Raw genomic sequence first — 23,612 nt, forward strand, 5'->3', positions numbered from 1 at the left:
TATTGCAGCACCATTATACCATACATGGCAATCATCCTTAGTGTCATCATGATACCCCATGTGATGCCAGGGCTTGACCCAGGACCTCAAGCATGGTAAGGGCTGTGTTCTATTGAATGAGCTGTCTCCTAGACCCTTGAGCCATTTCCTTTTACAAAGAGGGTAAAAGGGGCAGTGAGATAGCTCAGGGAGATGGAGCACATGCCCAGCAATGCATAAGGTTCTGGTTTCAAGTCTTTTAACTGAACTTCTGTGCCAGGTTCCATAGGTTTCTTTAAGCACCTGTTTTGTGCCAAGGCTTTGGAGACCCAGAAACAAAATTCCGATTTTCACGTTACTTACTCAACTATAACCAGAAAGCAGGATAGTGGAGTGCTGGAAGCAAAAGATAGGAGTTATTTCCTCACTCTGTTGCTCTGCAATGAGGTGACATAAGAGAAGCCATTGGTTGGCCTGTATGGCTCTCAGTTTCTTCACTTATAAACTGGGGACAAGTTATCTTCAAAGATTCTAGAGACTGAATGACAAAAATAGATTTAGAGCACTTGTAACAGTGCCTAGCATGTATTGGGCACTCTATTTTATTAATAGTGTTTTTTTTTTTTTTTTTTTTTAATCACGACCTTGGTTAAATCACGGGTTTTTTTTTTTTTTTTTTTCTTTTTCCTTTTAAGCCTCCGTTTTCTCATCCGGAAGACGGAGTTAAGAAACTTACATAACAGCTTTGGAATCTCCCTCTGTGGTGGGCTCTGGGATCTGCCATTCTGTCTCTCTGCTTCCTTCTGGGGTGAGTGGGTCACCTCAAATGGAGCTGCAGAGACACAGCAGATGATGGGGCGACCCGCACTCTTCCAGCACGGAGGGAGGGACCCGAGTTAACCAGGACGCGATTTCCTGGCGGCACTCCCGGGACAAGAGGTTTGTGTTGGGTCCCATCCCCCGGCCTGTCCAGCTCAGGAAACGTGGAGAGAAAGCCAGGAACCAGGCCTGCCAGGCCCAGCGGCCCCTCTGCTCCTTCCCCCTCCGCTGCCCTGGACTGCAGGAAGCCGGCAGGCGGGAACGCCCTGCCGGGTGGGTGGGAAAGGCAGGGAGCGCGCTGGCCCGCAGGCTTCCCAAGCCCTGGGCAGCGCAGAGCTGTCACTGCGGCAAATGCGCCTGACTCCCTGCGCAGCCCTCCCGCGCGGCCCGCCCATTAGTATTTCAGCCAAGTGCTGCATGCAGCCGTCTTGGGGCTGCGGGAGACAAGAGAGGCTGCGTCCTGCAGGCGACAGCGCCCTGCCCTGCAAGGAGCCCACGCCGCTGGGCCTGGGCTGGGTAGGGAGAGGTGACCAGGTCTCTCTTTCGGGAGGTGAGATGCCGAGGCCGGAGGGTTTGTAGGTGAGTGTTCCAAGGTCACCGCGAGCTTACTGCAAGCAAAGCCAGAATTCCACCGTGTCTCTTTGACTCTAGAGAAGGTGCCTTAAGTCAGGAATCCAGGGGGTTCCTGTTCTTGTAGAAACTCAAAAACAAGGCATTCTGAATTTGGGGGTTACTGATTCCAGCCACCCATCCCAGAAGGTCTGAGAACATCTTGATGCTGTGTGTAGTGTGTTGTATGTTGCGTTTTTCTTCGTGTGTGTGTGTGTGTGTGTGTGTGTGTGTGTGTGTGTGTGTGTGTGTGTGTGAAACAGTTGGTCTAGAGTGGTGAAGCCTCTCATGATGACAAAAAAAAAAAAGTGGATGGACAGTTTTCCTGTCCTTGAAGAGGTTTCAGGTAGGAGGAAGAGATAATGCAATTTGCACAAGGAACACTGTCCTAAATGCATTAATAGGGATAAACATTAATTAGGAAAGTGCCAAGAGAACTAAAGACCAGAGAGACTCTGTCCCCAAAGAGTTGACATAACAGCTTATATTTGTGTTGTAGTTGAACTTACAAAGTGCTTAATATAAGCACAGTACCCAGGCATACCTTTATTACCTTGCAGAGAAGAGAAATTGAATAGAGTTCAGTGAGTTGCCCAAGGCCACCTTGGTGATAATGGCTGCCTAAGTTCATTTGCTTTGGAATTCAGTTCATAGTTTTTTCTATAATTGGGCTTGTTTTGTTTGTTTGTTTGTTTTGTTTTATTTTTGTCTTCAGGCTTATTGCTGAATCTTGGTGCCAGCACTACAAATGTGATGCTTTTTCTTTCCTTTTCTTTCTTTCTTTCTCCCTTTTTTTTTTTTTTTTTTTTTTTTAGTAAAGTGTTCTTGAATGAATGAAGTCCATGTCTTGGTGAATGACCTGAAATACGAAAATTCATGTTATTTGGGGGACAATAGGTGAAATAGAGTGCAATTCAATTAATATCTTTCCACTCTAAGTTCTGTTTGTTTTTGTCATCAGTTATAGCTGGGGCTTGGTTCTTGTACAATTTCACCATTCTAGCAAACATTTTAAAAATAGAGGTTGAGGGAGTCGGGCGGTAGTGCAGTGGGTTAAGCGCAGGTGGCACAAGGGCAAGGACCAGCATAAGGATCTCGGTTCGAGCCCCCAGCTCCCCATTTGCAAGGCAGTTGCTTCACAGGCGATGAAGCAGGTCTGCAGGTGTCTATCTTTCTCTTCCCCTCTCTGTCTTCCCCTCCTCTCTCCATTGCTCTCTGTCCTATCCAACAATGATGACATCAATAACAACAACAATAACTACAACAATAAAAAGGGCAACAAAAGGGAATAAATTAATATTTAAAAAAAGAGATTAAGGGATAGAGCTGGGAGGGAAGACAGAAAAAGAGAGAGAGAGAGAGAAACCTGCAGCACTTCTCCAGGGCTCTTGAAGCTTCTACCCAGCAGGTGAGGACCAGAGCTTTGAACCCAGGTCCTTACACAGTAATGTATGTGCTTTACTGGGTGAACGAACCACCATCCATTCCCTCCTCTCTTAATACCTGTAAGACTTTGCCCTGTCCTCAATCACACTGTTATAAATTATTGTTAACAAACCAACAAATGTGAGCCAAACATGGATTGGTTACTTTTCTTTTTATGTATATCTTTATTGCCTGTTTTTCTGATGACCAAGTAATATATGCTCCTTGTAAAAAAAATTAAATTATAGCAAGGAAGAAAATGAAAGTGCAAGTTTAGGCATAGCAGAGAGAAGAGCTGACATATTGTTATTCTTTAGGTGGTGGAGGAGGGGTACAGAAGAGGGAGCAATAAAAACAAAACAAAACAAAACAAAAAAGCCTTACTGTTTAAAAGTCTCTCCTATTGTTTTTACCTTGGTTCCTGGGAGTTCTATTAGGAGTTTTGCTTTTGGATATAGCATTGAAAGTTCAAATACAGAGGATCCAGGTGGTGGTGCACCTGGTTTAGTGCACATGTTCCACTGCTCAAGGACCTGGGTTCAAAGTCCTAGTCCCCACCTGCAGGGGCAAAGCTCTGTGAGTGGTGAAGCTGTGCTGCAGATGTTTCTCTGTCTCTCTCTCCCTTCTCTACCACCACCTTCCCTCTCAATTTCTGGCTGTCTGTATTCAACAAATAAATAAATATAATAAAAACAACAAGGGCAACAAAGGGGTGAGGGGATAGCCTCCAGGAGCAGTGGATTCATGGTGCAGGCATCAAGCCCCAGAAATAACCCCAGAGGTAAATAAATAAATAAAGTAATGAAAAGAAGTGGTCTGGGAGGTGATGTAGTGGGTAAAGCATTGGATTCTCAAGCATGAGGTCCCAAGTTCAACCCCCAGTGGCACATGTACCAGAGTGATATCTGGTTCTTTTTCTCTCTCCTCCTATCTTTCTCATTAATAAATAAATAAAGTCTTTAAAAAAGTAAAATAAAAAAGAAAATGAAAGTTCAAATGCAGATAAGTGTGTGGAAATTGTCTAGTCAGGGGCTATCCTCCTCCACTTCTACCTACCAAGGCACATCACGAATGAGGTGGAACCTGTGGAACTTTCTATAGCAGAATACTGTAGGAAAATGCTATAGAGGGAGTTGGTGGTAGCGCAGTGGGTTAAGCGCACGGGCACAAAGTGGAAGGACCAACGTAAGGATCCCGGTCCCTGCAGGGGAGTTGCTTCACAGGCGGTGAAGCAGGTCTGCAGGTGTCTATCTTTCTCTCCCCCTCTACCTTCCCCTCCTCTCTCCATTTCTCTCTGTCCTATCTAACAATGCCGACATCAACAACAATACTAACTACAACAACAATAGAAAACAACAAGGGCAACAAAAAGGGAAAAATAAATATAAATAAATATAAAAATTTAAAAAAATAAAAGAAAAATGCTATAGAAAGAATGGTTCAATATTGTTCAGAGGCCCATTGCTGATGTGCTTTGTAACTGTAACTTTGCTTTGTTTTGTTTTATATAGAGGCAAGGAGAGAGAGTGAAAGAGATCACAGCCCCAAATCTTCCTTCAATAGGATGGGGGACAGGCTTGAACCTGCATTGTGCATATGACAAAGTAGCACACTATCTAAGTGAGCTATTTCTCTTGCCCATAACTGTGTTTCCATTCCTTTTCTTCCTCCTAGCATTGAGTAAAGTCTTTTTTGGAAGGTTCAGCTATAGTAAGAGAGAGAGAGAGAAAAAAAAAGAGAGAAACAAAAGATTTATTTTATTTATCACATACAAGAGGGAGGAGGAGGGAGGCCAGAGCATCACTCTGCAGGTGGCACTGGGGATTGAACTGGGAACCTCAAGACATGTAAGTTCAGTGTTCTACCAGTTGAACTATTTCCCCAGTTATGGCACTTACTCTTTTCATTTAACAATACCCAATAGATATTATTTCTTGCCTTTTCATGAAAATCTATTCCATTTCTTTTATCATCAGAGATTATTTAAAAATATATTTGTTTATTTTGGATAAAGAGAGAGAAATTGGGAAGAAATTGGGGGTTGATAGAGAGGAAGAGAGACAAAGACACGTGCTTCACCAGTCGTGAAGATTCCTCCTGCAGTTGGGGCACCAGCTTGAACTAGGGTCCAGCTTGAACTGTAATGTGTTCACACACCAGGTGGCCACCACCCAGCCCCCTCAACAGAGAGAGGTTCTTGACTTGAGGTCGGAACCAATTATCCCTACTGCCAGCCCAGAGGCCAGCCCAGAGGCCAGCGCACAGGAGGAATGTTGAAATAGTACCAGCTGCCATCAAATTCTAGCCAATTTTTGAGCTAAACAATTTTTCCTTGATGAATTTTATTTATTCCTCACAGCTACTTTATGATATAAGTATGATATAAGTATATATGTTATCCCCATTTTTTTTTACATGAGAAACTGAGGTGCAGAACTCTAAAAATCCTAGATCACACAATTGGGATGTGGGTATGTGGTGGAGTTGGGATTTAAAGCTAGATCTTATTCTGTGTCCAAACTTTTCCTGTAACTGAATGAATAAGTAGTTGATAGGGTATTTCCTGGGTCCTTTCAAGAAAAGAGTTCCTTTCAGAACCTCTCCTATGTGTCCTGGGTTTCCTTTTCTAAGGGTTTGCAGTTCTTGGAACCACCATCAAGCTTGTAGGAGGAACACTTTCTTTGCCTGTAGTAATCCTGTGGTCATGCTCATTTTTAATCTATCCTAAAAATAAGGCAAACTATGTTAGGGAACCTTGTGGACCAGCCCAAGCATTTCAGGACTGATATTTGCCTGTCTGCAGCACAGGATATTAATCAGAATCCTCCAACCCTTTCTTTCTTCCCACAGTCTAAGCACCCTGGAAACACCCAGTGTTTTGCTGCAGTTCTCCTACAGTACAGCAGAGTCGCCAAGGACAGTTTAACACAGATCCATCTCTCTAAAAGGGAAGTGAGAGGAGAAACACATGAGGAAGAAGCAGGTCAACTCTGCTGCAGAGAATTTTCAGTTATCCCCAACTTGGAGGGCTGCCCAGTGACAGAGATGCCCAGGGCATTTGATGTGACTCTGCAGAATCACTTGGGCTCTGCAAAGTGTTCCAATGGCAATGTTTTGCAGGTTGCTTTCATTAAGTCTCTGAATCTCTTTCCCTCATAGGACCTTAAGTCTTCTGCTGTGAAATGATTTCCTATATGAAATGATTGAGTAGGCTACCACTAAAAGTGCGATGTAGCATTAGGAGCTGGAAATAGTATTGGTGATAATAATGATACTGATAAAAAAAGATTGACATCTACTTTGCAGAGCTCTGTGCCTGTCATTTTCCACAAGTGTCTCATGTAATTTTCATTTAATTAATTTTAATGGGGATCCTGAAACACAGGGCTTCATGCATGCATGTGTTCTACTGTTGAGTCTCCTCTTAGTTCAATATTTTTTTCATTCTGTATTCTGAGTGATGAGAGAGTGAGGGAGAGGGAGAGAAAGGGAGAAGAGGAAAAAGGAGAGAGAAGAGGAAGAGGAAGAGAGAGGGAGGGAGAAAGATGAGAGAGGGAGAGGGAGAGAGAAAGGGAGAGTAAGAAATACCACATTCTGGGAGTCTGGTGGTAGCACAGCAGGTTAAGCCCACGTGACACAAAGCACAAAGACTGGAGTGAGGATCCCAGTTTGAGCCCCTGGCTCCCCACCTGCAGGGGAGTTGCTTCACAGGTGGTCAAGGAGGTATGCAGGTGTCTATCTTTCTCTCCCCCCTCTGTTTTCCCCTCCTCTATCCATTTCTCTCTGTCCTATCCAACAATGTCGACATCAACAACAATAATAACTACAACAACAATAAAAACAAGGACAACAAAAGGGAAATAAATAAATATTAAAAAAAAAAAAGAAATACCACATTCTATCTATGGAGTTCCACTGGTGTTGCCCATCATGGTGCTCCTATGGTACCTCCTATTACTCCACAACTTTTTTTTTGGTCTCTGTTGCTCTCATCTAGTGGTCAAGATCAAACCCTGGCCTCACATGTATATGGCATGTCTTCCATTGCTGAGCCACCTCCCCAGTCCCTATGTTACTTTAAAATATTTAAGACTATGCTAATATCTGCATTTTATAGATGAGGTGAGACTCAAAAAGAATATGGACCAGAACACAGGTATATGATTCCAGGACTATCTGACATCAGAACCTAAGCTCAAGGAAATGAGAAAGTGCTAACAAACAAATGGGAGGTAAATTTCATACAAATTAAAATGTACTCATGACCACAAGACAATTAAACATAACTCTGTGAGTATTCAGAACAGGGAGAATAGACTTCTTGCTGGCGATAGGGTGGGGTGGGGTAGGGGACTAGAATTTGTAAATTGTGAGATAGCAAGGGAAGAAAATGAGTAAAGAAAATGAGCTCCGGTGGTGCAATCGGTTAGCACATGGTACTTACACAGAAAATGAATAAAGGGGTAGATGTGGGAAAGTAGTGGGTGTGCTAAGGGAAGTTTGGATAGACTTCACAGTGTGTGTGTGTGTGTGTGTGTGTGTGTGTGTGTGTGTGTGTGTGTGTAAATGTAGGAAGAGATCAGACCAGAACAGGGCTTTGGCCTTTATTCTATAGGCAATAAGGAGCTTACACAAGAGTTGTTTCAAGAGACCAGCTAAGCTGCTACAGTCAGAAAGGAAGCAGCTCTTAGTGCATCTGTGTCCTGGCTTGTGAATGTAGTTCTGTGCCAGTATGTGGGAGGGCATCTGCCCAGGAGAGTTTCTGGTTCTGTCCTGTATTGTGTTGGGTGTGGGTTTTGGGTTCCCTTCAAAGGCACCTCTTTCTACTTCTTTGGGCACTCAGCACTCTGCACATTATGGGCCTACAGGATATATGCCATGGAGTTATTGGTGCTAGAAGGGCTTTTGAGATAATCTTGTCATTGCCTGTTCCTCTTTTAATTAATTAAAAACTTTATTTTTGGTTGTCACTAGCACTTTAACTCTTCAGAGTGAGTTTTTCAGATTGAGATAAATACCACAGCACCAGAACATCTTTCAATGTTATAATACTCTGTGGTGTACTAAGATCTCAGACCTGGGTCATGAGCATGGCAAAGATCTCTCAGGAAATCTATCTCCTGTCTTGCTGGCCTCCCCTCCCACTTTACAGGTGAAAATGAGGACCATTGGTGAGCAGGAACTTGTTTAGGATCACACAATGAATTAATAGCTGGGCTGGGGACTGGAATCCATGCCTGTTGAGACCAAGCTTCGTTCCTTTTCCTTTTTTCGTTCCTTTTTCTTAATTGCTGTGGTGTAGAGTCAGTATTTGTTGAACGATCACTCTATTCCAGGCCCTGGGTAAAACATTTATCTCATTTAATCTTCATAAGACCCTTGAGGGTGACTGTTGAGAGCAGAATATTTAGTTGAAAGCAGACCGTCTTGTTTTCCGTTTTGATACTCCACTTTAGCTCTGGGAACCTAGCTAGAAAGACAATAAAAACTTGGCTGTACTACAACAACAATAAAAAAGGGGGCAACAAAAAAAAAGGGGGAAAAAACCTTGGCTGTAAGGGAAAAGGGGGGACAGCGGGGCGGGGCCTGCCGGAAACAACGCCCCTATCTTCAGACCCCGCCCACAACACTGACGTCACAACGCAGCCCCGCCCCTCATTGTCAGTCTCGGGGAACCGGAGGAGGCGCCGGCAGCTGAGAGCGGAGCGCAGGACTCAGCTACGGTCGCGAGCGCGGGCCGCAGCCGCGGAGGTAAAGGAGGTAAAGGGGAGGCGGTGGAGTCGCGGCGCGGGAGGCCGGGCAGGCAGGCGGGAGCGAAGAGGGTGGCCAGAGAGGCGGCCTGCCCCGAGGGGAGTCGGAGCACTCGGGGACGGAGTAGCACCGCGGGCGCAGCCCAGAGTCTGGGGGCAGGGCTGTGTGGAGTTGAGTCTGGGCGGACCTTGGAGGGCAGAGCCCGGGCGCGGAGCCCGCGGAGAAGCGAGACCTGGGGAGTTTTCTTGGAGTTGGAGGTTTTTCTCTCGGAGGGGGAGGGAAGAAGGTTCTGGGAAGACTTCTGGATGTGAGTGAGACTCTGAGGAGAAACGTTGTGGACGGAGAGCTGAGGGGGACACTTTCGGGCCGGGCTGAGAGTTTCAGGACCGGCTTTGGGGTTGAGGGTCCGCGGGCGGGAGTTGGCGCTGCCGGGCGCGGGGGGCTGCGCGGGGCCCGCGGGCACCCGGGGAGGAAGGAAGTGATCTTACAGGAAGAGCCGGGAGCTCTGAGGAGGAGGAAGGGGAGGTGGAAGAGGAGGAGGGAAGTTTGAGAGCTTCGGGGCCAGCGTGCGGGCCGGGCAGCGGGTCCCTCCTGCGGGGGCGGGCCGGGCCGGGCCGGGCCGGGCCGGGAGGGGAGGGGTCCCGCTGCGGCTGTCTGCTCGCTGCGCCAGCCCGCGGCCCGGGCGATGCTAACCTCGTAACCAGACCGCTGGGCCGGGAAGGAATTCGAGGCATTCGCTTTGTTTAAGTTGCCAGTAGACAGTCCAGAAGACTTAATTAATGGTGGAATCTGCAGGGGGACGCGGCGCGCGAGCTGGGCTGGGCTGCCCCCGCCGCCGCGCGGGGAACTTTCCGCAGCGCCACCCCGCCCGCTCGGAGCCATGGCCGCCCGGAGCGCAGGAATCCAGCGCGGGGTCTGCGCCGCGCGGGGCGGGCTCCTCGCTCCTGGGGTCCTGGCGTCCCCCAGCGGCTGGGCCGGGGTTTCGGAACCGGGAGGAGCGCCCTCTCCGAGCTGTTCGCGGCTTTTCCGAATCACCTTAGCTTCTAGAAGCTCTGCGGACAGAGAAAAAGACCGTGTTGCACTGGAGCATCGTTTCTTCATCGCGTCAGCCCCTTTCCTAACACTGCAGAGCTTGTTGCGGCTTGTTTCGGAAATGCCGAGACCAGTGCTCACACTTGGGGGGAGGAGGGGGAGACGGATAGGCACCCCCCGCCCCGGAAAAAAGTCCGAGAACAAAACCCCCAACATTTCCGTTGTATGACCTTCAGAAACCCCAAGACGGCTTGCGGATTCTCTGTCCCTTCTTACTAACTTGAATGACCTTGGGAAAAATCCCCCCCCCCCCAAGCTCCTGATGGTTCTGTTTTATCTGATCCAGGGAGAAATACTCTCTCAATCTCCTTGCCTTCTGGGGACTGGTTTAGGGCATTTTACAAATTGCTGCAGTTCTGGTCCTAGAAAAAGCTGGACTTGTGTCAGCCCTGGAAATGCAGATCACCTAGTAAGATTTTACTGCCCCCTTTAGGGAGAAGGGCTTTGGATTTTAGGAGGATAGTTTCCAAAGGAGAAAGTGTGCACCATGTTCCAGATGGCTTTTCTGCCGTTTTGTGCACAGCTTTGGTGACATTCATGTGGTTAAATTGAGTAACCCTCATAAGAAAATTCTTTTCTGGTCAGAAATAATTATTTTGCTCAGAATTCCCCTTGGGGGCAAATTAAGGTTTTGCTCAATTTACTCAGAAGAATTTTCCAGGTTTCTAAAATTAAACCATTTTTCTAAAAATAGAAAAACTGCAAAGAGTGTGGTATGTTGGGAATTGGTTAAAGCATGAACAGTGGCAGCGGGTATCCAGGTTCATTGTTGACCTGCCATTACTAATGTGCATTGTGAATCACCCTAGGCATTAGGTCTCTGCTTATTGTTAAAGAAGACAAGAAAGAGAACTAACATGGTTGAGTTGCCTATTGAGTCCCCAGTGATCTTGCTAGCTGGTGTATAACTCATGTCATCTTCCCAACAATGCTTTGTGGGGGTATGGTTGGCATCCCTGTTTCACAGATGAACAAACTAAAGTAACTATCCCTATTTTACATATACAAATAGTAAGAAGTGGAGCTGGAATTCAAATCCAAGTCTCTTGGTTGTCTTCACTCTGCATGCTGTATTTTAATTCAGGGGCCTCATTTTCAGGCTTTTGACTTGGTCAAGGCCTGCCTTACTTTGGTCCCTAGAATAATATATCATTGAGTTTAATGGAATTTCTTCTTCCAGCAATGTCATCAGTATGTTTTTTTTTCTGCTTGTTTGTTTTAAATTTTTTTAAAAAAACTTTGTTGGATAGAGACAGTCAGAAATTGAAAGGGAAGGGGGTGATAGAGAGGGAGAGAGACAGAGAGACACCTGCAGCACTGCCTCACCACTTGTGAAGCTTCCCCCCTGCAGCTGGGGACCGGGGGTTCAAACCTGGGTCCTTGTGCATTGTAACATGTGCGCTCAACCAGGTGAGCCACCACCTGGCCCCTATTAGTATGTTTTGATACATACACACTCAGTAGAGTGAACATGTTACCATATGTAAGAAAGGACCTAGGATTCAAGCACCTGGGCCTCACCTGTGAGTGAGTGAGTGAGTGAGTGAGTGTGTGTGTATAGGGAGTTTCATAAGTGGTGAAGCAGTACTGTAGGTGTTTTTCCTTCCCATCTCTCCCACCCCTCTCATTTTCTGTCTCTATCCTCCATAAATAAACAGATAAATTAATAAAATTAAAAGTTTATAGTAGTGGTATAGCCTGTGCCAATAGATGCTTTCTTTTTTATTATGAAAGGATTTGTATTTATATTTGTATATAAAGTACCAAATATATAAAATACTTGGACAGTAATGCATTTCATATATTTAGTGAAAGATTATGGATAACTAGTGGGTCTTCCTCTATAAAGTTCATCAATATGGTGACATTCACCATCAGAAACTTCATCTAACATAACTTTTGGGGACTGAGTCTGCTGAGAATGAAGTATATACTATATACAGATAAAGGCCAGATAGTCAATCAGTTTTAAGGTACAGTTTACATGTAATAAAATTCAAATTTTAAGAATACAGTTTTAAGGACTTTGGTAAATGTATACAGTCTAATTTTATCCCTTTAAACTTTGTTATGTTTTAGGAATTCATTATCAATGTTCCTTGAGTATGTTATGATACTTCTATCAGATTCAATATTGATGAGATCAAGAGAATACTAGAGTTTGAGTGTAGAAGTTTCACAGCAATTAGGGAAATCTTGCATATTTGATGGTGAAGTGCCAAAGAAGAGTAAGATGGGTAAGAGAACAGTTGTCAGGTCAGGGGAAAGATAAATTCAAAAGGTAGAACAGGATACATTGTGTGGAAAGAAAACTATCCAAAGATTAATGAACAAATTGAACTTTTACTTTTGCTTCCTTTTTGAAATGAATTCAGCCCCTGAAACTTGAAACTTAATATCTTTGGCTGTAAGAAGTACTGTATTCATTATGTTTGTTCAAATAACTTTAAAGGGTGGAGATGCTATAAATGATTGAAGGTCTTGCTTTTCCACCTGTGACAGAATATCCTTAGTGCTTATCTATTAACTTGTTTTAAGCTAATATTCCCAAATGGAACATATTTGGTAAAAATTGTGTCTTCTGGACAACATAAGAATACGTTTTCCTTGCCGTGATTCCTTAAGTCAACTGAATCTGTCCTGATGATGCAGAACCCATTTTTTTTCATTGAGGGTTCATTCCAGAATGACTTTTTTAGATCTAATGAGACAGACACAGTCTCTCCCCCCCCTCCCTCCAGCACCAAATCTTCCTCCAGTGTGCTGGGTTGCACACATGACAAAGCAGCACATTATTCAAGTGAACTATTTTATTTATTTTAAAGATTTTGTTTACTATTAATGAGAAAGAGAGAGAAAGAGCCATGCATCACTCTGGTACATGTGCTGTCAGGGATTGAACTCAGGACCTCATTATTGAGAGTCCAGTCCTTTATTCACTGTGCTACCTCCAGGGCCACCCAAGTAAATATATATATATATATATATATATATATATATATATATATATATATATATATTTGCCTCCAGGGTTGTCACTGGGGCTCGGTGCCTGCACTATGAATCCACTGCTCCTGGAGGTCATTTTTCCCATTTTGTTGCCCTTGTTGTTATTGTTGTTATTGTCATAGCTGTTGTTAGATAGGACAGAGAGAAATCGAGAGAGGAGGGGAATACAGAGAGGAGGAGAGAAAGATACCTGCAGACCTGCTTCACCACTTGTGAAGCTACCCTGGCAGGTGGGGAACTGGGGTTTCGAACCGGGATCCTTAAGCGAGTCCTTGCGCTTTGCACTATGTGTACTTAACCCACTGCGCTACTGCCCAGCTCCCAAGCTATTTTATGTTTTACTGGCCTGTGCAAACCCTTTTTCTTTCTTTCTTTCTTTCTTTCTTTCTTTCTTTCTTTCTTTCTTTCTTTCTTTCTTTCTTTCTTTCTTTCTTTCTTTCTTTCTTTTGAGAGACACCAGAGCACCACTCTGCTATTTATACTATTCTATTTGCTTTTGCCTTTTCTGGTGAAGTACATAGTGGTACTGCAGGGCATGCAGTTTACTACAGTATCACCCCCAACAAACAAACTTGTGTGTGATTCTGGGCCCTCATACATGTATGAGTCCTCTCTTCTTTGGCCTGTTTGTTCATTCTTTATTCCAGACACAAAAAGGGAGAGATAACAGAGCAGCACTTTACCAACTGTGGGGTTTTACCAACTGTGTGGTATTCCTGTGTGGTTCAGGTTTTTTTTTTTAATACTTTATTTATTGATAGGAAAAGAAATCAAGAGGGAATCAGATGATAGAGAAAGATTTTGAAAGTTGGGGAGACAGCATCATGGTTATGCAAAAAGACTTTAATGCCTGAGGCTCTGAGGTCCCTGGTTCAAATCCCAGCACCACCATAAATTAGAGCTGAGCAGTGCTCTAGTTTCTCTCTCTGTATCTTTCTCTTGGTATCTCTCTTTCATTAAAATAAATAAAGAGGGAGAATGAAAGAGAGATGCCTGCAGCATTATTTCGCCTCTTGTAGGTGGAGACCAGGGTCTTGAATCTCCTTATGCAGAGTACCGTGTGTGCTAGGCTAGGTAATGCCACTGCCTGGCCCCTGGTACAAGGGCTTTAATTTAGGGCTTTATGTATAGGGCAAGAGTCAAATTCTTTATCCTGGTATATAAAGCCTTTTATAACCTGCCTCCTGCTTTTACAGTTTTATCTTAAGTTCATTCAGTGTCATTGCCCATTAAGTTTCAGTTTCACTAGATTCTTTTTTTTTAAATAGTTACTTACTCCCTTTCTGTTGCCCTTGTTGTTGTTATTGATGTCCTCGTTGTTGGATAGGACATAGAGAAATGGAGAGAGGAGGGGAAGACAGGAGAAAAGACAGACAGACACCTGCAGACCTACTTCACCAGGCTCGAACTGGGTCCTTGGGCTTTGCGCCATGTGCACTTAACTTGCTGCGCTACCGCCTGACTCCCTCACTAGATTCTTTATTTTAAAATTCCTTCCTCCCTCCCTTCTTCCTTCTTCCTTCCATCCATCCATCCATCCATCCATCCATCCATCCATCCCTCCCTCCCTCCCTCCCTCCCTTCTTCCCTCCTTCCCTCCTTCCTTCCTTCCTTCCTTCCTTCCTTCCTTCCTTCCTTCCTTCCTTCCTTCCTTTCTTCCTTCCTTCCCCTCAAGGATTATCACTGGGGCTCAGTGCTGTGCCTGAACTTGAATCCACTCCTCCTGACAGCCACTTTTCCCATTTTTGTTGTTGAATAGGACAGAGAAAAATTGAGAGAAGAGAGGAAGACAGAGAGGGGGAGGAAAGATAGACACCTGTAGACCTGTTTCACTACTTATGAAGTGACCCCTTGCAGGTGGGGAGCCGGGGTCTCGAGCCAGGGTCCTTGCACTTTGTACTGTGTGCGCTTAACCTGCTGCACTACTGCCCAGCCCTCAATTAATTTCTTTTAGTACTTTAGGATCCTTTATATGTGTCATTCTTTTCCCTATTTTGCCTTGCTGCCTACTTTAAGCCTTAGTTTCTGTTTAAGTATCAGAGATACTTACTTATCTTGTCTTGCTAGTTCTTTCCGCTATTCCCTATTACTGTTTTCTGTTGCCACCCTTTATAGCACCTGTTACAATTTATAATTGCTTGGACAATTATTATCTTTCCCACTAAACTCCACAAGAACAGGGCACTCATACTAGGTATCTATCACAATGCCTAACATGTAGTGAGTATTTAATAAATACTTAATGACCACCTTCAGTGCCATTCTATTATCTTTTATTCTTATTCTTTTTTTTTTTTTTTTTAGCAATTTTTATTTATAAAATGGAAATATTGACAAGACCATAGGATAAGAGAGGCACAACTCCACACATTTCCCACTACCAGAACTCCGTACCCCATCCCCTCCCTTGAAAGTTTTCCTATTCTTTATCCCTCTGAGAGTTTGGACCCAGGGTCATTATGGGGTACAGAAAGTGGGAGGTCTGACTTCTGTAATTGCTTCTCCACTGAACATGGGTGTTAGCATATCAATTCATACTCCCAGCCTGTCTCTCTCTTTCCCTAGTGGGGCAGGGGTCTGGGGAGGTGGGATTCCAGGACACATTGGTGGGGTTGTCTGCCCAGGGAAGTCCGACTGCTATAATGGTAGCATCTGGAACCTGGTGGCTGAAAAAGAGTTAAGATATAAAGCAGAACAAGTTGTTGAATAAACATGAACCTAAAGGCAAGAATATTGCAGATGAAGATTTGCGGGGTCTCCATTTGGGAAAAAGCTAGTAGGTCTATTTTAGGTATTTTCTCTTTTTTAAAAAACTGTTTTTTTAATATTTATTTTTTTCCCTTTTGTTACCCTTGTTTTTATTGTTGCTGTTGTTATTGATGTTGTCATTGTTGGATAGGACAGAAATGGAGAGAAGAGGGGAAGACAGAGGGGGAGAGAGACAGACACCTGCAGACATGCTTCACTGCCTGTGAAGCGACTCCCCTGCAGGTGGGGAGCTGGGGGCTTGAACCGGGATCCTCAAGCTGGTCCTTGCACTTTGTACCACGTGCGCTTAACCTGCTGCGTTACCGCCCAACTCCCCTTTATTCTCTTTTTAAAAAGATTTATTTATTTTTTATGTGAGAGATCAGAACATTGTTCTACTCAGGCATGTGGGTACTGAATTGAAGCCCAGGGTCTCACACATTGAAGTCCTGTGTTCTACCCATATTATCCTTATCTTCTGGTAAGCTGTCTACACACACACACACACACACACACACACACACACACACACACGGAGGGAAAGAAGATGAGAGACACCAGCAGCACTCACAGCTTGTGAAGTTTCCTGCAGGTTGGGACCATGGGTTTGAACTAGGGTTCTTGTGCATGGTAATGTGTGTGCACTCTAGCCAGTGTGTCACCACCTGGCCCCTTACTGTTGTACTTATTTACCTTTTTAATGTAAATTCCTGCTTTAGGTCATTACTAGGGGGATTATTATTTTATTTATTTACTTGATTTTAATGAGAGAAATACAGAGAAAGTGCTCAGCTGTGACTTAGGGGTTGGAGCCTTAGGCATGAAAGTCTTTTTTTTTTTTCTTTTTTAATTTATTTATAAAATAAAAAATGTCGACAAGACCATAAGATAAGAGGGAAACAATTCCACACAGTTCCCACCACCAGTGTTCCGTATCCTAGCCCCTTCCTTGAAAGCTTTCCTGTTCTTTGTCTCTCTGGGAGCAGGGACCCAGGGTCATTATGGGGTGTGGAAGGTGGACAGTCTGGCTTCTGTAATTGCTTCTCTGCTGAACATGGGCGTTCACAGGTCGATCCATACTCCCAGCCTGTCTCTGTCTTTCCCTAGTTGGGTAGGGCTCTGGAGAGGTGGAGCTTCAGAGTACATTGGTGAGGTCATTGATGGGGTGGGGGTGGGGGTGGGGTAGTCAGGTTGGCATTGTGGTAGCATCGCAAGTCTTTTTGCATAACCATTATGCAGTCTCCCCAGTCCCTTACTATTGTTTTTTTGTTAATTTTAATTTCTTTATTGGGGGATTAATGGTTTACAGTCAACAGTAAAGTACAGTGGTTTGTACATGTATAACATTTCTCACTTTTCTACATAACAATTCAGCCCTCACTAGATAGCCCTCTGCTATTATGTTCTAGGACCTGAACCCGTTCTCCCCTCTCTCCTCTCCCAAGACTTACTTTGGTGCAATATACCAATTCCAGCTCAACCCTTACTGTTTTAACTCTTTAGTGTGCTCCATCTTTTTTAAAATATTTATTTATTCCTTTTTGTTGCCCTTGTTTTATTGTTGTAGTTATTGTTATTGATGTTGTTGAATAGGGCAGAGAGAAATGGAGAGAGGAGGGGAAGACAGAGAGGGGGAGAGAAAGGCAGACACCTGCAGACCTGCTTCACTGCTTGTAAAGCGACTCCCCTAAAGGTGGGGAGCCATGGGCTCGAACTGGAATCCTTACACCGGTCCTTGTGCTGGTCCTTGTGCTTTGCGCCACCTGCGCTTAACCCGCAGAGCTACTGCCCGACTCCCTGTGTTCCATCTTTTAAGGCTCACGTCAATTCCCCTTCTTTGAAATCTCTCGAGTTTACAGTCTACCTCATGTTCTTGGAAAGTTATTTTAGGGGGCCAGGCGGTAGTGCATCGGGTTAAGCACACATGGCACAAAGCGCAGTGACTGGCCTAAGGATCCCCGGCTCTCCACCTGCAGGGGGATTGCTTCACAAAAGCGGTGAAGCAGGTCTGCAGGTGTCTATATTTCTGTCTTACCCTCTCTCAATTTCTCTCTGTCCTATGCAATAACAATAACAACGATGGGCAACAAAGGAGAAAAAATAGCCTCCAGGAGCAGTAGATTCGCAGTGCAGGCACTGAGCCTCAGCAATAACCATTGGGGCAAAAAACAAAAAAAAAGGAAAGAAAAGAAAAAGTTATTTTAGCATGTATCTTATCTACCTACTTGAATTAAAATATCTCTTAGTTTTCTGCTTTGGCTAGGGAAACAGGTCAACTGGTAGAGCATCACACTCGTACGACTAAGGTTTCTGGTTAGATTACTTGGGCTCCATGTCCTGGAGTGTTGCTCTGACTTGTTTTTCTGTATGTTATGTGAAACTCTCATTCATGTGCAACAATTCTTTCAAAGTTTTTTCTTAGTTTCTCAAAAATATGGCAGGTTGTAATGCTAATAGCCCTCATATTCTTGATTAATTTGCCTAATTTGTATCTTAATTACCTTATCTGATCATAAACTTCTTGCTCAGAATGTTTGTGTTAACCAGTATACCTTTCAGTAAACTTTGCACATAGCAGTAGATTAATAAAATAAAAGGGCGGGCAGGCGGTGGTGCATTAAGTACACATAGTATGAAGCTCAAGGACTTGCGCAGGGATCTGGGTTCGAGCCCACGCCCCTCACCTGCAGGGGGAGGGTTCACAGGCGGTGAAGCAGGTGTGCAGGTGTCTATCTTTCTGTCTAACCCTCCTCTCTCAATTTCTGTCTTACCCAATAAAAATTAGAAAAAATGGCCGCCAGGAGCAGTGGATTTGTAGTGCAGGCACTGAAGGCCAGCGATAACCCTGGAGATTAACAAAAAATTTAACGGGGGGCAGGATGGTTGTGTACCTGGTTAAGAGCACATAGTGCGAAGCACAGACAGGCACAAGGATGCTGGTTGGATCCCCTGGCTCCCCACCTGCAGGGGCGTTGCTTCACAAGTGGTGAAGCAGGTCTGCAGGTGTCTATCTTCTCTTCCCCTCTGTCTTCCCTTCCTCTCTCAATTTCTCTCTGTCCTATCCAATAGCAGCAGCAGCAACAACAAATGGAAAAGATGGCTTCCAGGAGCAGTGGATTTGTAATGCAGGCACTGAGCTCCAGTGATAACCTTGAAGGCAAAATAAATAAATAAATATAACTAAACATAAATAAAAGGATAGAACTTGGGACCTTTCATCTTTAAGGCCAATGTTCTTGCAAATGCACCATCTCCTGGGCTACAAAGTAATGAATTATTGGAGAAGTCATGACACAGTTTTGAATAGAGAAACATAGAAGAGTGGGGGTGGGGGCTCGTGCAGTGGCACACCAGGTTAAGTGCATATAGTACAAAGTGCAAGGACTGGCTTAAGGATCCTGGTTCAAGACTCTGACCCCCCACCTACAGGGGGATCAGGTCTGCAGGTGTCTATTTTCCCCTTCCCTCTCAATTTCTCTCTGTTCTAACCCTGGAGGCAATAAAACAACAACATAGAGGGGGGCCAGGTGGTGATGGTGGCATATCTGGTTGAATGCACACATTACCAAAGACACACACCCCAGTTGGAACTTCCTCTCTCCACCTTCAGAGGGATACTTCAGGGGCGGGGCAGTGAAGCAGGTCTGTAGGTGTCTATCTTATTCTCTTCCCTTGTATCTCCCTCTCCGCTCTCAGTTTTTCTCAGTCCCATCAAATAAAGTAGAAAGAAAGGAAACAGAAAGAAAGGAAGAAAAAATGGCCACTGGGAGCAGTGAATTTATAGTGCAGACCCCCACTAATAACCCTGATATCAACAAAACAAACAAAAAAATGTGACTTTCTTAACAATAGGTTGTAATAGATGTAATTCTAAATGCTGTAGACATGTGTGTGTGTGGCTTGTTTTGGGGAACCCTGCAAATAGGATTTAAAAAAAATTGCTCTTTAGTGGCATTGCTAGAGTCTTTCCTTGAAAGATGAGTTGAATAATATCACTCATTTTGCTTTTCTTTCTTCTTCTGATGTATCTACTTCACATAAGATAGAGTGACTCAAACGAGAGGGGAAGAGATAGGGAGAGAAGCCAGGTTATCATTGCCATAGATTTACCCAGGAGCCTCAGGCATGCAAGTCCTGTATTTAGTTGAACTTTTTCCCTGGCCACTCATTTTGAAATTAAATAAATAAAACCCTTACATAAAAAAAAATAAATCCTGGGGCCAGGCAGTGGTATACCTGGTTGAGCACATATGTTATAGTGTGGAAGGACCTGGGTTCAAGCCCTTGTCCCTCTCCTGCAGGAGGAAAGCTTTACAAGTGGTAAAGCAGTACTGCACGTATCTTTCTCTGTCATTTTCCCTCTCTTTCTCCCCTCCCCTCTGGATCTCTGTCTATATTCGATAAATAAATCAATAAAAAATGCTTACATAAAACACATAAATAAAATTTAAAAAATTTCTTGAATGTAACTTAATGTCTATATTGATTAAACCTAAATTCTAGAAAACTCTTGTTTATATCAACATTTTATTTGTAGCTTTTGAAAATTAGTCTTTTAAAGAAAGTTTTAGAAACAGCATTTTTTTCTTTTTGTGGTCTGGTAGGTGGCACAGTGGATAAAGCACTGTGCTCAAGCCTAAGGTCCTGAGTTCAATCTCCAGCTGCACATGTACCAGAGTGACATCTGGTTCTCTCTCTCTTATCTTTCTTATGAATAAATAAATACAATCTTTAAAAAATGACATTTTTAATCTACTGAGGGCAAAATCTGTATGGGAGTCAGTTTTAACTTGTTTATACCTAAAATTACAAGATGGAAGGGATTTTTCTTGACCCACCAAAACTTTGTGTAAAGAGTTCACATAGAAAAATGGTATCATTCACCTTCTGACAATTTCTTTTCTATTTCTAAACATAAGCAAATTTCTGACTTTGTTCAGTTCCAAGTTAATTAGAAAGGTTACATGTTGAGCAAGATAAGTGAAATTAATTTTTGGTTCTTTAAACTGTGGAATAGCTTTATCACAGATATGAAAATTAATTGCTGGTCTTTATCTGATTTAGACTATTTTAGTGATTTGTAACTAAAATCAGTGTATAAGTAGGTCCTTTAAATTTTAAAGTTGAAAAAGTCCTAAGGAGTCTTAGTCATTGAGCACTAATAAAACTTAACACTTATTGACAGTGTGCCAGCAACTATACTGAAGTACTTTTTATGTCTTTATTTAATTTTCTTATCAGTAACCCTTTGAAGTAGTTACTGTTATTATCTCCACAGGATGATGAAAAAATCCATAAGCTACAAGATCAATTCGCCCAAAGTCAGCACAGCTGGTGAATGCCAACTTAGGTTGGCTGACTTCTGAACTTGTCTTTGAACATTATAGTGCTTTTTTTTCCTTTTGCCACCAGAGCTTTGCACAGATGATTCCACTGCTCCTAAAGGACCCCCCCTTTTTTTTTTAGAAAGTGAGAAACAGACACTACAGTACCACTCCAAAGCTTACGAAGTTTCCCTCCTGAATGGTACTCCTGTATGGCGGTGGGAAATTTAGTCTAGGTCCTCATGCATGGTAAAGTTCAGTGAACTCTCAATGCACTCAGGTAAGATACTTCCTGATCCCAGAACATTACATTGTTGATTTATTCTCGTAAGTCTCTCCAACTTTTGGTTAATAGTGTCACCTCTGGGGCCAGGTGGTGGTGCACCTGGTTGAGCGCATGTTACAGTCCGCAAGGACCCTGGTCCCCACCTGCAGGGGGAAAGCTTCAAAAGTGGTGAAGCAGGGCTGCAGGTGTCTCTCTGTCTCCCTGTCTCCCCCTTCCTCTCAATTTCTGGCTGTCTCTGTCCAAAAAATAATAAAGATAAAAAAAATGTCACCTCTCTCTTCTGCCTCTCATGAAAAAACAAAGACCAAAACAAGTAAAAACTTATGCTGTTTAAATTAGAACACATGGTGATTTTAAAAGCTGTGCATTTTAGATTACTACTGCTTTGTAAACAAGGTAAACATCTTATATTTCCTAGGATAGGAAGAGTACATCTGGAATGAGAGTTTTTATGCTTTCTGCATAAAAGATACAGTATACTGGAGTACAGAATGAGACCATCTTAATATAATTTGATAAAATCATATTCTTTGTAGCATATGCTAAAGTAGGAACTTGAGCATAGGTGATTATGCTACCCTTATTTGGAAAGACTATTAGGATCAGGGGTCCGGCAGTAGCACAGTGGGGTTAAGCGCATGTGGCATGAAGCACAAGGACTGGCATAAGGATCCCAGTTTGAGCTCCAACTCCCCACCGCTAGGGGAGTTGCTTCACAGGCAGTGATCTGCAGGTGTCTATTTTTCTCTCCCTCTCTCTGTCTTCCTTTCCTCTCTCGATTTCTCTCTGTCTTATCCAACAATGACTGCATCATCAACAACAATAATAGCTACAACAACAATAAAACAAGGGCAACAAAAGGGAAAATTAATAATAAAAACATTAAAAAAAGACTATTAGGAGCTTAAAGAAGTGTAATAGAAACACAGATGGGTGATTAGTGATGCAGTTGAAGAGAACATTACAGACTATGAAAGAAGTAGGATCTAGGGAGTGGGATTAGAGCAGAAATACTGGAAGCTAGGTGATGTTTATTAAATGCAGTTCAGAAGAGTGCAGAGAATCTTTAGGGAAGAGAAGTAGAGAAGAGGCAAGGAACTCTGACTTCAGTTACATTTTTAATTAGTTTCACATCTAATTTAAAAGCTGAGAACTTTCCAGTTTATATATATATTTTTTAGTTTATGTTTTATATTTACCCAAGACTAGTTAATGTCAAAACTAAAAATTAGTGTGGAAGAAACAAACAAAAAAAGTACTATATAGCCCTTATTAAGAAAATTTTCATCATATTGACTCCATTAATTATTTGATTAGAGTACCACACAGTTGTGTCTATTGGTGATGCTGGAGATTGAACCTGGGACCATTCATGTCCAAGACTTCTGTGTAGCCACTGCCCAATCTCTCAAACCTAGGGATTTAGAATTTCAAAGATTTATGAGAGTAAGCCTGAGCATCACTGTGGTACATACAATGCTGGGGATTGAATTTAGAATCTTATACTTGAAAGTCCAATGATTTCTGCACTGTGCCTCCTCCTGGACCTCAATTTAAAATTTTATTTGGGGGAGTCAAGCTGTAGTACAGCGGGTTAAGTGCACGTGGCACAACACGCAAGGACTGACAGAAGGGTCCTGGTTCGAGCCCCGTGCTCCCCACCTGCAGGGGAGTCACTTCACAGGTGATGAAGCTGGTCTGCAGGTATCTTTCTTTCTCTCCCCCTCTCTTTCTTCCCCTCCTCTCTCCATTTCTCTCCTATCTAACAACGATGGCATCAATAACAACAATTACAACAACAACAACAAAATAGGGCAACAAAAGGGAAAATAAATAAATATAAAAAAATAAAATTTCATTTGGGAGATGGTACCTAGTTTAAAAACCAGTTTCACAACAGTAATGGACCATATCTAACTGCCATAATGGGAAATATAGACTAGTGATTCTAAGGCTTGGAGGTTTGACAAAGCAGTCATATTTCAAAAATATTTATGTGTGTGCACATACTTTTTTCTTTTTCTTCACCAGAGCACTGCTCAGCTCTAGCTTGTGATGCTGGGGATTGTAGCAGGAACCTCCAGTGCTTCAGGTATGAAAGTCTGTTGCTCTACTGATGGTGTTATTTCAGTTGTTCTGTTAGTGGTATTATCTCCTTGGGAAAGGAACTTTTTGTTTTCCAAGGAGAGATTTGAAAGCAGTAAACTTACTTAGCAATTAATATATGTATGGGGAATTGGGCGCTAGCACAGCGGGTTAAGCGCAGGTGGTGTGAAATGCAAGGACCGGTGTAAGGATCCTGATTCAAGCCCCCGGCTACCCACCTGCAGGGGATTCGCTTCACAGGCGGTGAAGCAGGTCTGCAGGTGTTTGTCTTTCTCTCCCCCTCTCTCTGTCTTCCCTTCCTCTCTCCATTTCTCTCTGTCCTATCCAACAACAACAACATTAACAATAATAACTACAACAATTAAAAAAATAACCAAGGGCAACAAAAGGGAAATTAAAAAAAAATCATATGTATGTATATACATACATATACACACACACATGAATGACAGAAAAAGGACATC

At 43.3% G+C, this 23,612-nt stretch overlaps 1 protein-coding gene across 5 annotated transcripts in view; it reads left to right on the plus strand.

The window, feature by feature from the left end:
* The first annotated feature begins 505 nt into the window (after window positions 1-505).
* Window positions 506-23,612, plus strand: part of LUZP1 (leucine zipper protein 1) — a 105,844-nt gene continuing 82,737 nt past the window's right edge. For 3 of the 5 annotated variants that reach the window (XR_009553702.1, XM_007528732.3, XM_060205519.1), the window contains exon 1: window positions 8,493-8,583. The gene's annotated coding sequence lies outside the window, so the exon portion shown is untranslated. Of the gene's footprint in view, window positions 919-8,492; window positions 8,584-8,652; window positions 8,891-23,612 lie in introns of those variants that run through there. The other 2 variants (XM_060205517.1, XM_060205518.1) reach the window with 2 other exon arrangements.

The sequence above is a fragment of the Erinaceus europaeus genome, chromosome 13 (assembly GCF_950295315.1).
Source record: "Erinaceus europaeus chromosome 13, mEriEur2.1, whole genome shotgun sequence".
NCBI classification, from domain to species: domain Eukaryota; kingdom Metazoa; phylum Chordata; class Mammalia; order Eulipotyphla; family Erinaceidae; genus Erinaceus; species Erinaceus europaeus.